At 45.3% G+C, this 17,667-nt stretch overlaps 2 long non-coding RNA genes and 1 pseudogene across 3 annotated transcripts in view; all 3 read right to left on the bottom strand.

The window, feature by feature from the left end:
• LOC134947787 (uncharacterized) overlaps nt 1–17,667 on the bottom strand; it is a 151,495-nt gene that overhangs the window by 56,789 nt on the left and 77,039 nt on the right. The window lies entirely within an intron of this gene.
• LOC134949102 (uncharacterized) lies at nt 746–5,003 on the bottom strand. Its single transcript, XR_010183099.1, has 2 exons — nt 4,673–5,003; nt 746–943 (listed from the first exon to the last, which is right to left on the bottom strand). It is a non-coding gene; the product is annotated as an uncharacterized LOC134949102 (long non-coding RNA).
• On the bottom strand, nt 6,109–6,227 carry LOC134950097 (5S ribosomal RNA; annotated as a pseudogene).

Below are 17,667 nucleotides of genomic sequence, written 5' to 3'. Positions count from 1 at the left end.
AAGTCTTGGATGAAGGTAGCAATGGATGGATTACAACAAATGAAGTGTAGCTGGTTCTGTCCAACCAGGCAGTTTTGTAACTTCTAATATGATGCAGCACGCTATTTTTAGGCAACTGTGAGTCTATTTTGCTAGTCTGGATGTAATATTAACTGATTGTACTGTAAGTGCTATTTTCTTAAAGGAGGCTCTCTGCGATATCCACATGACTGTGTCAGGCAATAAGTAGGTTTACAACTGTGCCACTTGATCCTGTCTCATCCTTAAACGCAATATAGGCAGCTAAGGTGTCTCTGTCCCTGTTATGAGCAGTCTCTTTATCTCTGCAAGGGCTTGCGATGAGTAGTTGGTGAAACAGGGCTACTGACTTGTACTCCAAAAAGGTTACTGTACTCAATTGTTACATGTACACTGTCTGACTGAGAGCAGTACATCAGCTGCAGGCCCCTGTGATATTGAGTCCTGAATCCTTTAAGCTGTCTGTGTAACTAAGACAGTATTGTTCCTTACTGCACTACAAAGTTCTGGCTGTGTGCTGAGAAAACTGCAGCACGTGACTGTCTGCTTCTGCGCAGAGGTGCTTACTGCTATTTGATGGCTCTTATCAGTCTCATAAAGGGTGTTATTACTATAGAAACTGGCTAATTTACTGTATAAAACTGTGATCTCTAGTATACCAGGGTATTTCAGCAGGGAGTTTGTGACAGTCAATTAGATCATTCAGCAATTACTGAGACTGCTACTATAGAGTGTGAGAATGTATAATCTACATACAATGGGGCTCCTGGATCTCACTAGAAGTGGCTATTTTGCCTCAGGGCTGACGTAGTCTGCTCACCACTCCATAGACACTCTCTTTGTCAGCTGCTGGACTCTGATTTATTGAAGATCAGGTAAGGAGTCTCCTTTGGTCACCATGTACACCACCAAATCAGCTCAGCACCTTCTGCTCCTAGGTCCTGTTCCACTCTGCTCATCCTCCTAAGATGGCCGCCGCCCAACTGCCAACAGACTCGGCACACGGCTGTTAACTGTCCAAGCGCATGACAGCTATAGCATAGAAAATGTTCTTAACCCTTTCCTTGCTGAAGTCTCAAAGCATTTAGCCAGGCTGTATTTTGTAGAGGGGGAAAAAGGGCGCAGAAATAAGTTAAATGTCCGTGGCAACTCTGTTGGGGTGTCACATATCAGCCCACTAGAATTATGCGTGTCCTCACGCATATCAGCAAACAACCTTGCAGCTGTGAAATTCAAATACATCTTTACATTACACTATATTTAACATAAATAACATTAGAAGACGTTCTGTTTTAACTTTCAAGACTTCACTTTAAGTTTTACAAATTTACCATAAACATTAACACTGTCAGTTTGCCATATAGCAACAGTAACATTAAACACTTCTAACACTTACTTTTCCCAAAACTATTGTATAAACTGATATGTTTGTTATATAATCACTTTTACATTTTCTTTTGCCAGTATCTAATGGGAAGAAATCCCTTTGGGCCTCTTTCCTGATCTTCTTGATGACTGTTGCAAAATTGAGACAAACTCTTCACCGCTTATTGTGGTGTATTCACAGTCTTTGCAATGCCACTCTGGGAAAAGCCATGTTACAGCCTCTTTTGTTTTATTAGAGGGTTTTGCAGGAATATGAGGTTCAGACATTGACATAACGGAATTTGGTGCAATGGGTTTAGAGGAAACTTCCAAGGCTTCTGCTGCAGCCATGTAGATCACTTTCTCTGTGACTTCTTCCTGGTCGGCTACACCTGAATCTGCCTGATCAAGGCAGGCCGCACTGGAACCGATGTCCTTGACTCTGGCCTCACCTGAACATGCTGGATCTGGAGGAAGCTGTGGTCGGATTATGTCTTGCAGGCTCTGCTGCACAGTGTCAACTCTCTCCTCCGCCATTTCCTCATACAGTGGGTAGCAACATGTCCCATCATGCTGTGGTTGATATGCACTTTCTGCCACATTCTCAACTTCTTTGCTCTCCTCTCCACCTTCACTGTATTGGCAGCTTTGCTGATAATCACATGGAGCACCTCTGTGACAATAATGCTTGCGATTTGCTGCATATCTACTGCCTTGCACTGGAGCACCACCAGGACCAGTTACATTAGCTGCCTGCGGACCTTTTTCTCCATTCACAACATCAAACTCAACCGTTTCTCCTCTCTCCAGACTTTGGAAATAATTCCGGTGGTTGTTCTCCTTTATGTCAGTATAATGTACAAACACATCTTTTTTGGTGTCAAGACAATTTATAAAGCCATAACCAAACCACACGTTAAACCAAACGACTTTCCCCATAACTTTCCTTGCACTGACTACAGGCTCTGGGTCTGTAGCTGGTGTTGTGATCACTTCAGTTTGATTCTGGTCTACAACATGAAGGTCCACATCTCTGGGCTGTCTTTCATCGATGCTCCAGTTTGTCTCTCCTCTGCACTTTTCATGTTGCTGCATGAAATACTGCAATTGCTGTATCATTTCATTTATCCCATGGGTCAGCTCAGCGACTTGCACTCCTATAGTACTTAATAGATCGGTCCTTGGCACCTGATCACCCTGTGCAACAACTTCTTTAGGTGAGTGCAGATCCAATTTCAGATTTGTGATCTCTGGAGGGTATTTTTCTTCTTGGATTCCCAACATCTCAGGGCAGGACATTTCTTGCATCTGTAACGTCCCTACCACTTTAATGGCAGCTTCTTTGAAGACCAAAAATGAGCTATTTGATAACTGTAGCTGAAGGAGGCGTAAATGCGACTTCACTATCTCACCATGGGATCCCTCTATAAATTGATTAATCAATATTTCATCTGTTGGCCGAATTTCTGTTGGATCTATGGCCTGTAATGCTCGAAGTGCCTCCTGAAGACTAAGTGCAAAGTCACGCAGTGTTTCTCTTGGCCGCTGCTTTCCCGTGTAAAAAGCCACCTTAAGTTCAGATAACGGTCTTGTTTCAAATGTGGCAGCTAGTCGGTTTAAGATGAGGCCTACGGTTTCTCTTTTTTCCTCTGGCCATGAAGTCACCTCTCTCAGGGCTGTGCCTTTTAGCTGCCCCATAAGAATCTCCACTTGCTGTTGTTTGCTCAATTGGTATAAACGGAACAATGACTTCATTTTGTTCCTAAATTCAGTCCATGTGTTCCCTTCAGAACCTCGAACATCTCCGCTATATGATGGAAGCCATGGAGCCCCAAAGTAATACGGCAAGATGATTGGATTTATGCTGGCCATGGTTGGGTGAGTATTTGACAAATCCCCCGCTGCTTGATCATCAGAAGACATGTTCGTATCCTGTTCGTACGACGCCAAAATGTGACACCCTAAAGTAGGTTTCACTGAAGTCAACTCTGGTTTAATGTGTTACTTTATCTTTTCTGGTGTTCCTTACCTGGACCTAGTGTCTGTAGCTTCTAACAGGCATAAGTTTCACCAGCAACTCACAATATAGTTCAGGGTATATTGCACACAGACATTAATTACACAATTTCTCTATATGAATTTTTATTCTACTGAAACACTGCTATAAGTTTTTCTCAGCTGTAGAAATTTGAGATTATCTCATATACTGGCAATTTAGATTAACCTCAATGTCTATGCTAGTCACATACCATTTTCATGCAAAGAACAATAAAGCACAAGAAACAATATCCACATTTGACAATCCTTACACACTAATATAAAGTTTTAAGCAATCACTTGAAGATACTCTTATAATTGGGGCCCCGTAAAAACCTTTAGTTTTGTAGCTAGCTACATTGAGTATAGTGCACCTTTCTAGGAAAGTTATATCCTGAGAATAGTTAATACAAGTCTTGGATGAAGGTAGCAATGGATGGATTACAACAAATGAAGTGTAGCTGGTTCTGTCCAACCAGGCAGTTTTGTAACTTCTAATATGATGCAGCACGCTATTTTTAGGCAACTGTGAGTCTATTTTGCTAGTCTGGATGTAATATTAACTGATTGTACTGTAAGTGCTATTTTCTTAAAGGAGGCTCTCTGCGATATCCACATGACTGTGTCAGGCAATAAGTAGGTTTACAACTGTGCCACTTGATCCTGTCTCATCCTTAAACGCAATATAGGCAGCTAAGGTGTCTCTGTCCCTGTTATGAGCAGTCTCTTTATCTCTGCAAGGGCTTGCGATGAGTAGTTGGTGAAACAGGGCTACTGACTTGTACTCCAAAAAGGTTACTGTACTCAATTGTTACATGTACACTGTCTGACTGAGAGCAGTACATCAGCTGCAGGCCCCTGTGATATTGAGTCCTGAATCCTTTAAGCTGTCTGTGTAACTAAGACAGTATTGTTCCTTACTGCACTACAAAGTTCTGGCTGTGTGCTGAGAAAACTGCAGCACGTGACTGTCTGCTTCTGCGCAGAGGTGCTTACTGCTATTTGATGGCTCTTATCAGTCTCATAAAGGGTGTTATTACTATAGAAACTGGCTAATTTACTGTATAAAACTGTGATCTCTAGTATACCAGGGTATTTCAGCAGGGAGTTTGTGACAGTCAATTAGATCATTCAGCAATTACTGAGACTGCTACTATAGAGTGTGAGAATGTATAATCTACATACAATGGGGCTCCTGGATCTCACTAGAAGTGGCTATTTTGCCTCAGGGCTGACGTAGTCTGCTCACCACTCCATAGACACTCTCTTTGTCAGCTGCTGGACTCTGATTTATTGAAGATCAGGTAAGGAGTCTCCTTTGGTCACCATGTACACCACCAAATCAGCTCAGCACCTTCTGCTCCTAGGTCCTGTTCCACTCTGCTCATCCTCCTAAGATGGCCGCCGCCCAACTGCCAACAGACTCGGCACACGGCTGTTAACTGTCCAAGCGCATGACAGCTATAGCATAGAAAATGTTCTTAACCCTTTCCTTGCTGAAGTCTCAAAGCATTTAGCCAGGCTGTATTTTGTAGAGGGGGAAAAAGGGCGCAGAAATAAGTTAAATGTCCGTGGCAACTCTGTTGGGGTGTCACATATGCTTCAGAGGTTGGAGGAGCAGCAAAAGGCCATTCAAGCCTATACAATTGAGCACGATATAGGAGGTGGAATGTACCTGTCTCAAGCGCAGTGGAGAATGATTTCAACGTTGTGCAAGGTTCTGCAACCTTTTGAACTTGCCACACGTGAAGTCAGTTCAGACACTGCCAGCCTGAGTCAGGTCATTCCCCTCATCAGGCTTTTGCAGAAGAAGCTGGAGACATTGAAGGAGGAGCTAACACAGAGCGATTCCGCTAGGCATGTGGGACTTGTGGATGGAGCCCTTAATTCGCTTAACAAGGATTCACGGGTGGTCAATCTGTTGAAATCAGAGCACTACATTTTGGCCACCGTGCTCGATCCTAGATTTAAAACCTACCTTGGATCTCTCTTTCCGGCAGACACAAGTCTGCTGGGGTTCAAAGACCTGCTGATGACAAAATTGTCAAGTCAAGCGGAACGCGACCTGTCAACATCTCCTCCTTCACATTCTCCCGCAACTGGGGGTGCGAGGAAAAGGCTCAGAATTCCGAGCCCACCCGCTGGCGGTGATGCAGGGCAGTCTGGAGCGACTGCTGATGCTGACATCTGGTCCGGACTGAAGGACCTGACAACGATTACGGACATCAAAGGGAGAAAAAAAGGACTCTTTTGTGGGCGCACTCTTATAGTAAATTAACGTATGAAAAAATCAGAAAAATTCTTAGAAAATTTAACTTTTATTAATATAATAACAGTAAAATGTTCAGTGGTCAAAGAGCATCATAGTAATAATCAAACTAAAGAGCAATAATTTAGCTGATATTAAATAGTATAGTGCAGTACTACAATATAATCAATAATAATAAAGTGCTGAAACTCGCATGATATATATCGGCTGCCGGTGTCCAAGGTCTTAAAGAGTATATTGGCCCACCCAATGAAGGTATAAGATAAGGCACTTGGATGCACTGGCTCAGTAATAGTGTAATTAGGGTGACTGGTGGTATACTATACCCAGCTGTCATAAGGGAAGAAAAAGTGTTGAAATGAGATGGCAGAGTGATTCTGCTGTCAGTGTTATACTCTGAGCGTGATAGGCCAATCTCTTCTCTACTAAACTGAGTATTCCTCAAGGGTCGCCCGCTTGAGTACTGACCCAGCCCTACACTGATTAGCTTCCAAGATCGGACGGTTTTGGGCGTTACCAGTGTGGTATGATAGTAGAGACAGTAATAGATGAAGGTCCAGTGCTTCTGGAATCATTGATGAGAGTTCACGAACTACATAGTATAAAGAGTGTCAGAGGTAAGATGGATCTGCTGCCAGTGTTAGACAGGGACGCACCCTGAATCAGTGGTGAGAGTCCATGAAAAAATAGAAAAGAATGAAACAGGCGACAGCAGGATGGGTCTCCTAGGTGCTTAGTAGATGAGAATTCCTAGAATCTGATAGCCGGATAATTATCTGATATAGTCCGGGGCAGTTAGTTCTAAGGCTAGATATAAAGTTCAGCAAGTATTGAACAATGATCTATGCCACGAATTAATACTGTAATTATTTTTGCCAGTGTCTCACTGGAAAAAAGTCTGCTAGAAGCCTGTGGTATTGTGTGCTAGAAGGTTGCAACAATATTGGTGCTTGTGTAGCGTGAGCTGTTAATATTTAAACATTGTAACAGATATAGGTATTGTCACTCGAAAACTAATATAAGAAAAGTCTGAATGAAATAAATAAATATCTGAATGAGTGAAATATAATAAAAATTGATTAAGCAGATGATTGTACACAAAGAGCATATTTCATATTATTTCAGTTGTAATTAATACACAGAGCACATATTGTTATAGAACAACCAATGAATACATGGACATGTGTGAAAGAATAGAAGTTGTTGCAGAAAAACTGACAAAGCAGTTGCATGGATACTGATGATATATAGAAAAAATTCTATTGTAATGAACTTGAATAAATCGGCAATATAGAAAGAAGATAGTAATGAGACACTGATATTACCCGTGGTAAAGTGTGGAACAGTTCTGCTTCCAGAAATGACAAGTCCGTGAGAGTGGATGCGATGGAATTGCTGCAAAGCACTGAGACACTGTCTGTGCGGGGCCGTGCGTGGCTGCCCGACAGTGTTCACTGATCGATGGACTTGGTGCGGGCGTCTGGAGTCGGTGTTTGTGCAGTCCGTGACCCCGGACGGGCACGGAAGTCCCGTAATTGAAGCCAGTCAAAAGAGATGTGAGCAGGGCTGGAGAGGCGGCAGGCAGCACGGATGTGAACCACCGGGAACGGAGGCGCTGGGCTAGAGATGTGTCGGGCAGCGAAGAATAGGTGTCACGGAGGACGAGGATGCTTCTGGCAGCCGAAAAGGTGGGTTCGGAAGACGCGTTTCACCCGTGTACCGGGCTTGATCACTTCCTGTCACGGGCTGGATCCCTGCTGATATAAGTACTGTCTGGGCTGATGGATGTCCAATCAGAGAGTGGATATATTGCTGCACAGCTGAATCCTTGGATATAACGCAGTCAGAATTGGACTCAGCAGGGGGACCCATGTAGTTGTATTAAAAGATAGTGAAAAAAGAAAGGAATAATACACAAATGAGTAACATAAAAAATATATATGTGGTTAAAAACAAAATTAAATTAAAAAACACAGCCATGATTTTTAACTGTAGATATATTAATGTGGGACTGGAAGTATATCTCTGATAGAGGAAAATTAGAGGGAAGCATATACTTTTAAACATTAGGATAAAATGTTAAAGGTATCCTGAGGTGATCGTTGACTTGATTGGTGGCCAATTATACATTTAAACATTGTAAAAAAATATTTGAGATATCCTGCAATGATAGTTAACTCGATTAGTGCTTGATTAGACCTCAGGTAATAATCAATAAATTGCCACTACTGACCAAGAGATTTAACACAGGTAATGTGTTGCAAAAACGGGAGTTCATGGGCAAGTCTAGGAAGCGGGTGATAAAAGAATGGATATAGATATAATAGTGAGGGAGATGACGGACTGTTCTCATAATACAGTGTGCTAATAGTTAGGACAGGTGATTATAAAGAATAGACTATAAGGAGAGCATATACATATAGAAAAAATTCTTGATATATGAATGTATCGAATAACAAGATAGAGAGTTAAAGTTACAGTTATGAGTGATAATTGTTTCAATAATTAGGGCTTAATTAGGCCGAAAGCCAAAATTATAAAGGAAATAGATCCAACGGAGTAAAATAACGAGTGGATGGAGAGTGGAATAGGTGGTGCTAAAAAAATGATAGGAGTGCTGGACAAAGGTGAAGTCTGCAAGATAATGGAAACAAAAACTGTAAAAATGAAAAAGTTAAGCGGTGGTGTGGTCAGAATATGGGACATTGCCTCAGTGTAAAAAAATTTTTTTGGAAAGCGAGCAATTCTTTAGAGGTTACAAAAGGATATAGGATGCAATTTAATTGCCGCAATGTGAAAGGAAAATGTACGTGTATGGGATATAGTGAATCAAGATTGTGGACTAATGTGTAAGAAAAATAATGTTAAAAAGAAGGGAGGGAAGAAAAAAAAGGGGGGGCGAGTGGGAGGGAAAGTGAAAAGGAAGGGGGGATAATTAATCACAAATTAGAGTGACGTAAAGTGGTGACCTGTGACTACTCCAAATGGGAGTTGGAAGATAAATTGTTACTTGTAAAAGGGCAGAAATTATATTGTTGCTTATAAAAAGACACTATAATTGATGTACTTGTTCAGGCCCCCGGGTTTTAATCCTCCTAGCCTGAATGTCCATTCACTTTCTTTTTTGATGAGTTCCTTGCTTAGATCACCTCCCCGTATGCCTAAATGTACTCTATCCAGACCGAATGCACGTATCTCATAGGGGGAATCTTGGTGTTGTGCATGAAAATGTCTTGCTACAGATGTTAGTTTTTTGCCCTTGTGTAGGTCTGATGAGGCATTTCTGATGGTTCCCATGTGTTCTAAAATTCTCGTCTTGAATTTTCTTGTAGTCATACCGACATACCGTTGATCACAACTACAAACTAGACAGTAGACCAGGCCTTGTGTATCACAGTTGAAAAAGTGTTTCAGGGGAATATCCTGTCCCCATTTATCTTTGACTTGGTCTACTATCTGGATCTGAGGGCACGCTTTACATCGGCCACATGGAAAGGATCCAGTAACATTTCTGGATTTGGTGGCATCTCGTGTGAAGTGACTCTGGACTAACATATCCTTCATGTTGCTAGATCTCCTCCAGCTAATTTGAAGCGTGGAGTCTAACAGCGGCGATAAGTCCGCATCTAGGTGTAGAACTGGTAGGTGTTTCTGGATTGCATCCTTTACTTGGCGCCATTCTGGACAGAAAGTGCCCACAAATCGAATCTGAGAGTCCTTGTTTTTGTCCTTGGGTTTGTCTTGGAAGATCAAAGTCTCCCTATTGATTTTGAGAACGGAGTTTTGAGCTCTTTTAAGTGCGCGCTTACTATACCCTCGGGCTTGTAATCGTGTCGCCAGTTCTTGACTTTTTTGTTTGTACACAGCATTTTCGGTGCAATTGCGTCTAAGTCTAAGAAACTCCCCTTTTGGGATATTCTCGATAGTAGGCGGAAAATGCGAGCTGGTCTGGTATAGGATGCTATTAGTAGCTGTATCTTTGCGAAAGAGCTCCGTGGCCAATGTGCCGTTATCTGTTTTGTAAATGTTAAGGTCCAAAAATGATACCTTATCTTTACTCAGTGTATGAGTCAGAAAGATATTCAGATTGTTGTTATTCAGTAGATTAATGAAGTCCAGTAGAAGTTGTTCACTACTGTCCCAGATCACAAAAATGTCGTCTATGAATCTGAGCCAGTGCAGGATATGTTGAGTGTACTCCTGATTATCATCACTAAATACTACTGTCTGCTCCCACCACCCAAGAAAAAGGTTGGCATACGTGGGAGCGCATGCCGCTCCCATCGCTGTTCCGCGTATTTGCTGAAAGAACTGATCACCGAATGTGAAGAAATTTTTGTTTAATACAAAACTTAGCATTTCACAGAGTAAGTCGTTAAACTGATTTTTTTCTTTCATGTCGAGGAAGAATTTTGTAGCTTGGACTCCTTGCTGGTGGGAGATGCTGCTATATAGTGCTTCCACATCAAGGGTGACCAAGATACAATCCCCATCTACGCAGACATCATGCAGTTTCCGTAGGAGATCTGACGTGTCTTTCAAATAGGACGGTAGTGTCAATACATGTTCCCGGAGATGTAAGTCTAAAAATTTACTGGGTGTTTCCAAGAGTCCCCCATTACCTGAGACGATCGGTCTCCCTGGTGGTTTCCGCAGGTTCTTATGTATTTTTGGTAAAAGATAAAATGTGGGGACTCTGGGGTTAGAGACAGTAAGGTATTTGGCTTCTTGTTGTGTGATGGTTCCAATGGCTAGGGCTTCTTTGATCATATGCGTGTATTGTTTGTGGAATTTGTCTGTTGGGTTGAGTGGCAACTTCAAGTAGCATGCTGTGTCCAGGAGTTGTCTACGTGCTTCTACTTCGTACATTGTGGTGGGCCAGAGGACAATGTTGCCCCCTTTGTCCGAGGGTTTGATAACAACATCATTCCATGCTTTGATTTCCTTTAGGGCTTGTCTTTCTCTAAATTTGAGATTCTTAGTGAGGCACTTCTTCTTAGAGTTGGTGTGGATTTCATCAAACTCTCTTGATACCAAGTCCAGATAAATTTTGATCTCCGGACTATTGGTATCTGGGGGGAAGAAGGTTGACTTGGCTCTGCATGCTGGCCTAGTTCCTTGTACGGATGACATGTTCGATGGGGATTCCATGTAAAGATCTTCCAAAGTTTGTACTGCTACTAATTCCTCCTCTGATAGGGGTGTGGCCAATGATGTTGAGATAGATGGTTCCTCAGATTGGGATGTATTGGTAAGAGATCTTACACCCATAGGTAGAGGTGGATCAGTCATATCATTATTAGATGCTTTCGCAAAGAATTTTTTTAATAATAATTTGCGACCAAAAAGTCTTAAGTCCTTCTCCCACATAAACCTGTTAAATGGCAATGTGGGGGAAAAAGATAGCCCTTTACTCAGGACTTCTGCCTGATCTCTTGTAAGGATGTGGGTACTAAGGTTGATGATTTGCAATTTGTCTGACACTAGCGTTTCCTGGTATTCCGAATGGGGTAATGGGAGGTCCTTGGGGCGTCCCAGTCCCGATGGTTTCTGTCGGTGTTTCGTCCCCCCTCGTCTTGTCTTCCTCTGTATTTGTTTCTGCATTATGGACGCTGGCCTTTGCCTAAAAAAGGGTCCTGGCTGTTATACCGTTTTTTTTTTCTCCCTTTGTTGTCCATAGTTACCATTGACTCAGGGTGCACCACCAAATTAAGAATAAGAAATTAAGGTTTTCTTTATATCTGTTTATTTTGGTTACCATATTAATTTGAGTTATTTTCAGACCAGTGCGGTATTCCCCTGTAGACCCCAACGATTACGGACATATCGTCTACTGTCACTGCATATGATTCTCTCCCCATTGAAAGAATGGTGGAGGATTATATGAGTGACCGCATCCAAGTAGGCACGTCAGACAGTCCGTACTTATACTGGCAGGAAAAAGAGGCAATTTGGAGGCCTTTGCACAAACTGGCTTTATTCTACCTAAGTTGCCCTCCCACAAGTGTGTACTCCGAAAGAGTGTTTAGTGCCGCCGCTCACCTTGTCAGCAATCGGCGTACGAGGTTACTTCCAGAAAATGTGGAGAAGATGATGTTCATTAAAATGAATTATAATCAATTCCTCCGTGGAGACATTGACCAGCAGCAATTGCCTCCACAAAGTAGTACACAGGGAGCTGAGATGGTGGATTCCAGTGGGGACGAATTGATAATCTGTGAGGAGCGGGATGTACACGGTGATATATCGGAGGATGATGATGAGGTGGACATCTTGCCTCTGTAGAGCCAGTTTGTGCAAGGAGAGATTAATTGCTTCTTTTTCGGTGGGGGTCCAAACCAACCCGTCATTTCAGTCACAGTCGTGTGGCAGACCCTGTCACTGAAATGATGGGTTGGTTAAAGTGTGCATGTCCTGTTTATACAACATAAGGGTGGGTGGGAGGGCCCAAGGACAATTCCATCTTGCACCTCTTTTTTCTTTCATTTTTATTTGCGTCATGTGCTGTTTGGGGAGTGTTTTTTGGAAGGGCCATCCTGCGTACCACTGCAGTGCCACTCCTAGATGGGCCAGGTGTTTGTGTCGGCCACTAGGGTCGCTTATCTTACTCACACAGCTACCTCATTGCACCTCTTTTTTTCTTCTTTGCGTCATGTGCTGTTTGGGGAGTGTTTTTTGGAAGGGCCATCCTGCGTGCCACTGCAGTGCCACTCCTAGATGGGCCAGGTGTTTGTGTCGGCCACTAGGGTCGCTTATCTTACTCACACAGCTACCTCATTGCGCCTCTTTTTTTCTTCTTTGCGTCATGTGCTGTTTGGGGAGTGTTTTTTGGAAGGGCCATCCTGCGTGACACTGCAGTGCCACTCCTAGATGGGCCAGGTGTTTGTGTCGGCCACTAGGGTCGCTTATCTTACTCACACAGCTACCTCATTGCGCCTCTTTTTTTCTTCTTTGCGTCATGTGCTGTTTGGGGAGTGTTTTTTGGAAGGGCCATCCTGCGTGACACTGCAGTGCCACTCCTAGATGGGCCAGGTGTTTGTGTCGGCCACTAGGGTCGCTTATCTTACTCACACAGCTACCTCATTGCGCCTCTTTTTTTCTTCTTTGCGTCATGTGCTGTTTGGGGAGTGTTTTTTGGAAGGGCCATCCTGCGTGACACTGCAGTGCCACTCCTAGATGGGCCAGGTGTTTGTGTGGGTTCAGTACGGGTGGCCGGCGGCCGGGCTCCCGGCGACCAGCATCTCGGCGCTGGGAGCCCGACCGCCGGCTTACCGACAGCTTGGCGAGCGCAAATGAGCCCCTTGCGGGCTCGCTGCGCTCGCCACGCTACGGGCACGGTGGCGCGCTACGCGCGCCACACTATTTTATTCTCCCTCTATGGGGGTCGTGGACCCCCACGAGGGAAAATAATTGTCGGTATGCCGGCTGTCGGGCTCCCGGCGCCGGTATACTGAGCGCCGGGAGCCCGACCGCCGGCAAACAGAAGACCACCCGTTTGTGTCGGCCACTAGGGTCGCTTATCTTACTCACACAGCTACCTCATTGCGCCTCTTTTTTTCTTCTTTGCGTCATGTGCTGTTTGGGGAGTGTTTTTTGGAAGGGCCATCCTGCGTGACACTGCAGTGCCACTCCTAGATGGGCCAGGTGTTTGTGTCGGCCACTAGGGTCGCTTATCTTACTCACACAGCGACCTCATTGCGCCTCTTTTTTTGTTCTTTGCGTCATGTGCTGTTTGGGGAGTGTTTTTTGGAAGGGCCATCCTGCGTGACACTGCAGTGCCACTCCTAGATGGGCCAGGTGTTTGTGTCGGCCACTAGGGTCGCTTATCTTACTCACACAGCTACCTCATTGCGCCTCTTTTTTTCTTTGCGTCATGTGCTGTTTGGGGAGTGTTTTTTGGAAGGGCCATCCTGCGTGCCACTGCAGTGCCACTCCTGGATGGGCCAGGTGTTTGTGTCGGCCACTAGGGTCGCTTATCTTACTCACACAGCTACCTCATTGCGCCTCTTTTTTTCTTCTTTGCGTCATGTGCTGTTTGGGGAGTGTTTTTTGGAAGGGCCATCCTGCGTGACACTGCAGTGACACTCCTAGATGGGCCAGGTGTTTGTGTCGGCCACTGGGGTCGCTTATCTTACTCACACAGCTACCTCATTGCGCCTATTTTTTTCTTTGCGTCATGTGCTGTTTGGGGAGTGTTTTTTGGAAGGGCCATCCTGCGTGACACTGCAGTGCCACTCCTAGATGGGCCAGGTGTTTGTGTCGGCCACTAGGGTCGCTTAGCTTAGTCATCCAGCGACCTCGGTGCAAATTTTAGGACTAAAAATAATATTGTGAGGTGTGAGGTATTCAGAATAGACTGAAAATGAGTGGAAATTATGGTTTTTGAGGTTAATAATACTTTGGGATCAAAATGACCCCCAAATTCTATGATTTAAGCTGTTTTTTAGTGTTTTTTGAAAAAAACACCCGAATCCAAAACACACCCGAATCCGACAAAAAAAATTCGGTGAGGTTTTGCCAAAACGCGGTCGAACCCAAAACACGGCCGCGGAACCGAACCCAAAACCAAAACACAAAACCCGAAAAATTTCAAGTGCACATCTCTAGTTAGTAAGCAAGATCGCATTTTCCATACTTATAATGGCATATTCACAGGGCTCACTGCTGATCCTGTACTCTTACACAGCTTTCTATGCCCCTTTCTCTGATCACACTGCTGTAGAGCTGGCAGTGTTATCAGCTCTGTGTGTCCAATGGACACACAAGCTGATCACTGTGTAAAAAAGAAAGCAAAAAAGTAACAAAACCCCCCAAACATACTCAACTCCCCAGGGTCCGGTCAGACGCGGCGACAGGGGTTGCAAAGGGTACACCCCTCCTGGGCCCCGTGGTTCAGTGGGACCCCACGGTTCAGAGAGGCCACAGAGCCTAATTGTGATGGCTGCCACTGTATTGTGGAGAGGAGTGGGGGACACAGCTGCCACTGTCTTCTCTGGAAGGTAGGGTGGAAGCATGCAGCGTATCTGCTGCAGTGAGGGAGCGGGGGAATCGGAGTCTACCTACTGTGTGTGAGATCCTGGATGGCTGCTGTGTGTCTGCGGGGGGAGGGGAAGTGCCGTCTGCTGCTGTGTGTCTGGAGGGAGGAGGGAGGGGAGGTGCTGACCACTACTATATGTCTGCGGTCTGTGGCCGGTAGAGAGGGGATCGCTGGTGTCTGCTGTGTTTGTGGAGCGGGGGTGTCGGATCCCTGCTGCAGTGTGTGGAGGGGGGTGTCAGATCCCTGCTGCAGTGTGTGGAGGGGGGTGTCGGATCCCTGCTGCAGTGTGTGGAGGGGGGTGTCGGATCCCTGCAGCAGTGTGTGTAGGGGGATGGTGAATGCCGGCTGCTGTACAGTATGTGTAGGGGGATGGTGAATGTCAGCTGCTGTGTGTCGATTGGGCGAGAGTGGGTTGGGCGAGAGTGGGCTGCTGTGTGTCGATTGGGCTAAGGGGGGGGGTTGTCAGAATCTAGCTGCTGTGTGTTGAGTGGGTGAGGAGTGGTGTTAGATGTCGACTACTTTGGGGTGGGCGGGTCTGTTGTGTGCTCCCTATACTGTCCTCACCTCCTAATAAAATAATTATATATATATATATATATATATATACACACATATATATATATTTCTGCTGCGGGGGTACACTGGGCTCCACAGGGAATGACATTGGGGTGCAGAGTAGGATCTTGATCCGAGGCACCAACAGACTCAAAGCTTTGACTGTTCCCAGAATGCCTAGCGCCGCCTCCTCTATAACCCCGCCTCCGTGCACCGGAGCTCAGTTTTGTAGTTGGTGCCATGCAGTGAGCAGGCACTTAACAGGGGGGATGCTCCAGCAGCCCTAAAAGAAGCTTTTAAGGAAAATTGAAGACTTCAAGGGCTGCAGCAGAGACACTGAGTGTTAGATGTCAGTGAGACATCTCCTGCTGCAGCTCCATCACCTTCCCCAGCGGCGCTGTACACTTCCGTGCCCTGGTTGCCGGGTACCTACAGCGGAGGCTCCGGTTTTCTTCTGATGTTAGTCACACACACGGCCACTGTTCTCCCGTATCACATGGCCGCACTACAGGGAGGAGGTAAGGGGTCCCCGCAACGGGACCCGCTGTAAATCGCGATCCCGCGCGGCCGGTGGGAGGAGGGCCGGCGTGGACACTGTGGCAGTACAGGGACCCCACTAGACCCAACAGGGCATGGGCACAGGTCAGTTTTCTCTCAAAAAACGTTTTCTTAAGCCACCAGTACCTGGTGGTGGACTCCAGCAGGGGGATAAGGCTTTGACCTGTAGCCCCTCCCCCAGCCCCAGGGCGCCATTTAGAGTAAATGTTCCCGCCCTGGAGCTGCATTTTTCTCTCTCCCTCACTCCCAGTCAGTGTTTGGGCGCCATTACACAGAGCAACACTGTTCCTGGGACTGTTTGGGCATATCCTCCTCTGTAAAGCCGCCTGCCTGTCAGCGCTGTGCATTTTATAGGACACTTAAGTATTCTACATGTCTGCTGACAGTGTTAGTTAAGAAAAAGTGCATTTAGTCAGCGTTATTTTGTACAAGTACCCTGTGATATACATCCAGTCTTTACTGTGCATTGTTATGTCTAATTCAGTATACCGGCGCCGGAATCCCGACACTCGGCATACCGACAGATATTCTCCCTCGTGGGGTCCACGACCCCCCTGGAGGGAGAATAAATAGCGTGGATGCGTAGTGCGCCACCATGCCCGCAGCGTGGCGAGTGCAGCGAACCCGCAAGGGGCTCATTTGCACTTGCCACGCTGTCGGTATGCCGGCGGTCGGGCTCCCAGCGCCGGTATGCTGGTCGCCGGGAGCCCGGCAGCCGGCATACCATACTACACTCCTATACATAGTACTACTTTGTATTGCTAGTCAAGTGCAGTTTTATTGCATGTCATAATTTCTGCATTGTACAAACTGTGACTCTTTGTGTGTGCATATATCTGCTGTGTCAACTCCATTTCGTATCTCTCACTCAGATTGCTATCCCTATATTCTATAACCTGAGGGGGCTAAGTGTGTCAGGTTTACCATAATATAGGGGGTAATTCTGAGTTGATCGCAGCAGGATTTTTGTTAGCAGTTGGACAAAACCATGGGGGTAATTCCAAGTTGATCGCAGCAGGAAATTTTTTAGCAGTTGGGCAAAACCATGTGCACTGCAGGGGGGGCAGATATAACATTTGCAGATTTGGGTGTGGTGAGTTCAATCTGCAATCTAAATTGCAGTGTAAAAATAAAGCAGCCAGTATTTACCCTGCACAGAAACAAAATAATCCACCCAAATCTAACTCTCTCTGCAAATGTTATATCTGCCCCCCCCCTGCAGTGCACATGGTTTTGCCCAATTGCTTAAAAAATTCCTGCTGCGATCAACTTGGAATTACCCCCCATGTGCACTGCAGGGGAGGCAGATATAACATGTGCAGAGAGAGTTAGATTTGGGTGTGGTGTGTTCAATCTGCAATCTAAATTGCAGTGAAAAAATAAAGCAGCCAGTATTTACCCTGCACAGAACCAAAATAACCCACCCAAATCTAACTCTCTCTGCACATGTTATATCTGCCTCCCCTGCAGTGCACATGGTTTTTCCCAACTGCTAACAAAGGCCCTCATTCCGAGTTGTTCGCTCGCTAGCTGCTTTTAGCAGCATTGCACACGCTAAGCCGCCGCCCTCTGGGAGTGTATCTTAGTTTAGCAGAATTGCGAACGAAAGATTAGCAGAATTGTGAATAGAAATTTCTTAGCAGTTTCTGAGTAGCTCCAGACTTACTCCTACATTGCGATCAGTTCAGTCACTTTCGTTCCTGGTTTGACGTCACAAACACACCCAGCGTTCGCCCAGACACTCCCCCGTTTCTTCAGACACTCCCGCGTTTTTCCCAGAAACATCAGCGTTTTTTCGCACACTCCCAGAAAACGGCCAGTTTCCGCC

This window comes from Pseudophryne corroboree, chromosome 8 (genome assembly GCF_028390025.1).
Source record: "Pseudophryne corroboree isolate aPseCor3 chromosome 8, aPseCor3.hap2, whole genome shotgun sequence".
NCBI lineage: Eukaryota > Metazoa > Chordata > Amphibia > Anura > Myobatrachidae > Pseudophryne > Pseudophryne corroboree.
The sequence above is the reverse complement of the archived record's forward strand: the minus strand, read 5'-3'. Positions and strand labels throughout refer to the sequence as shown.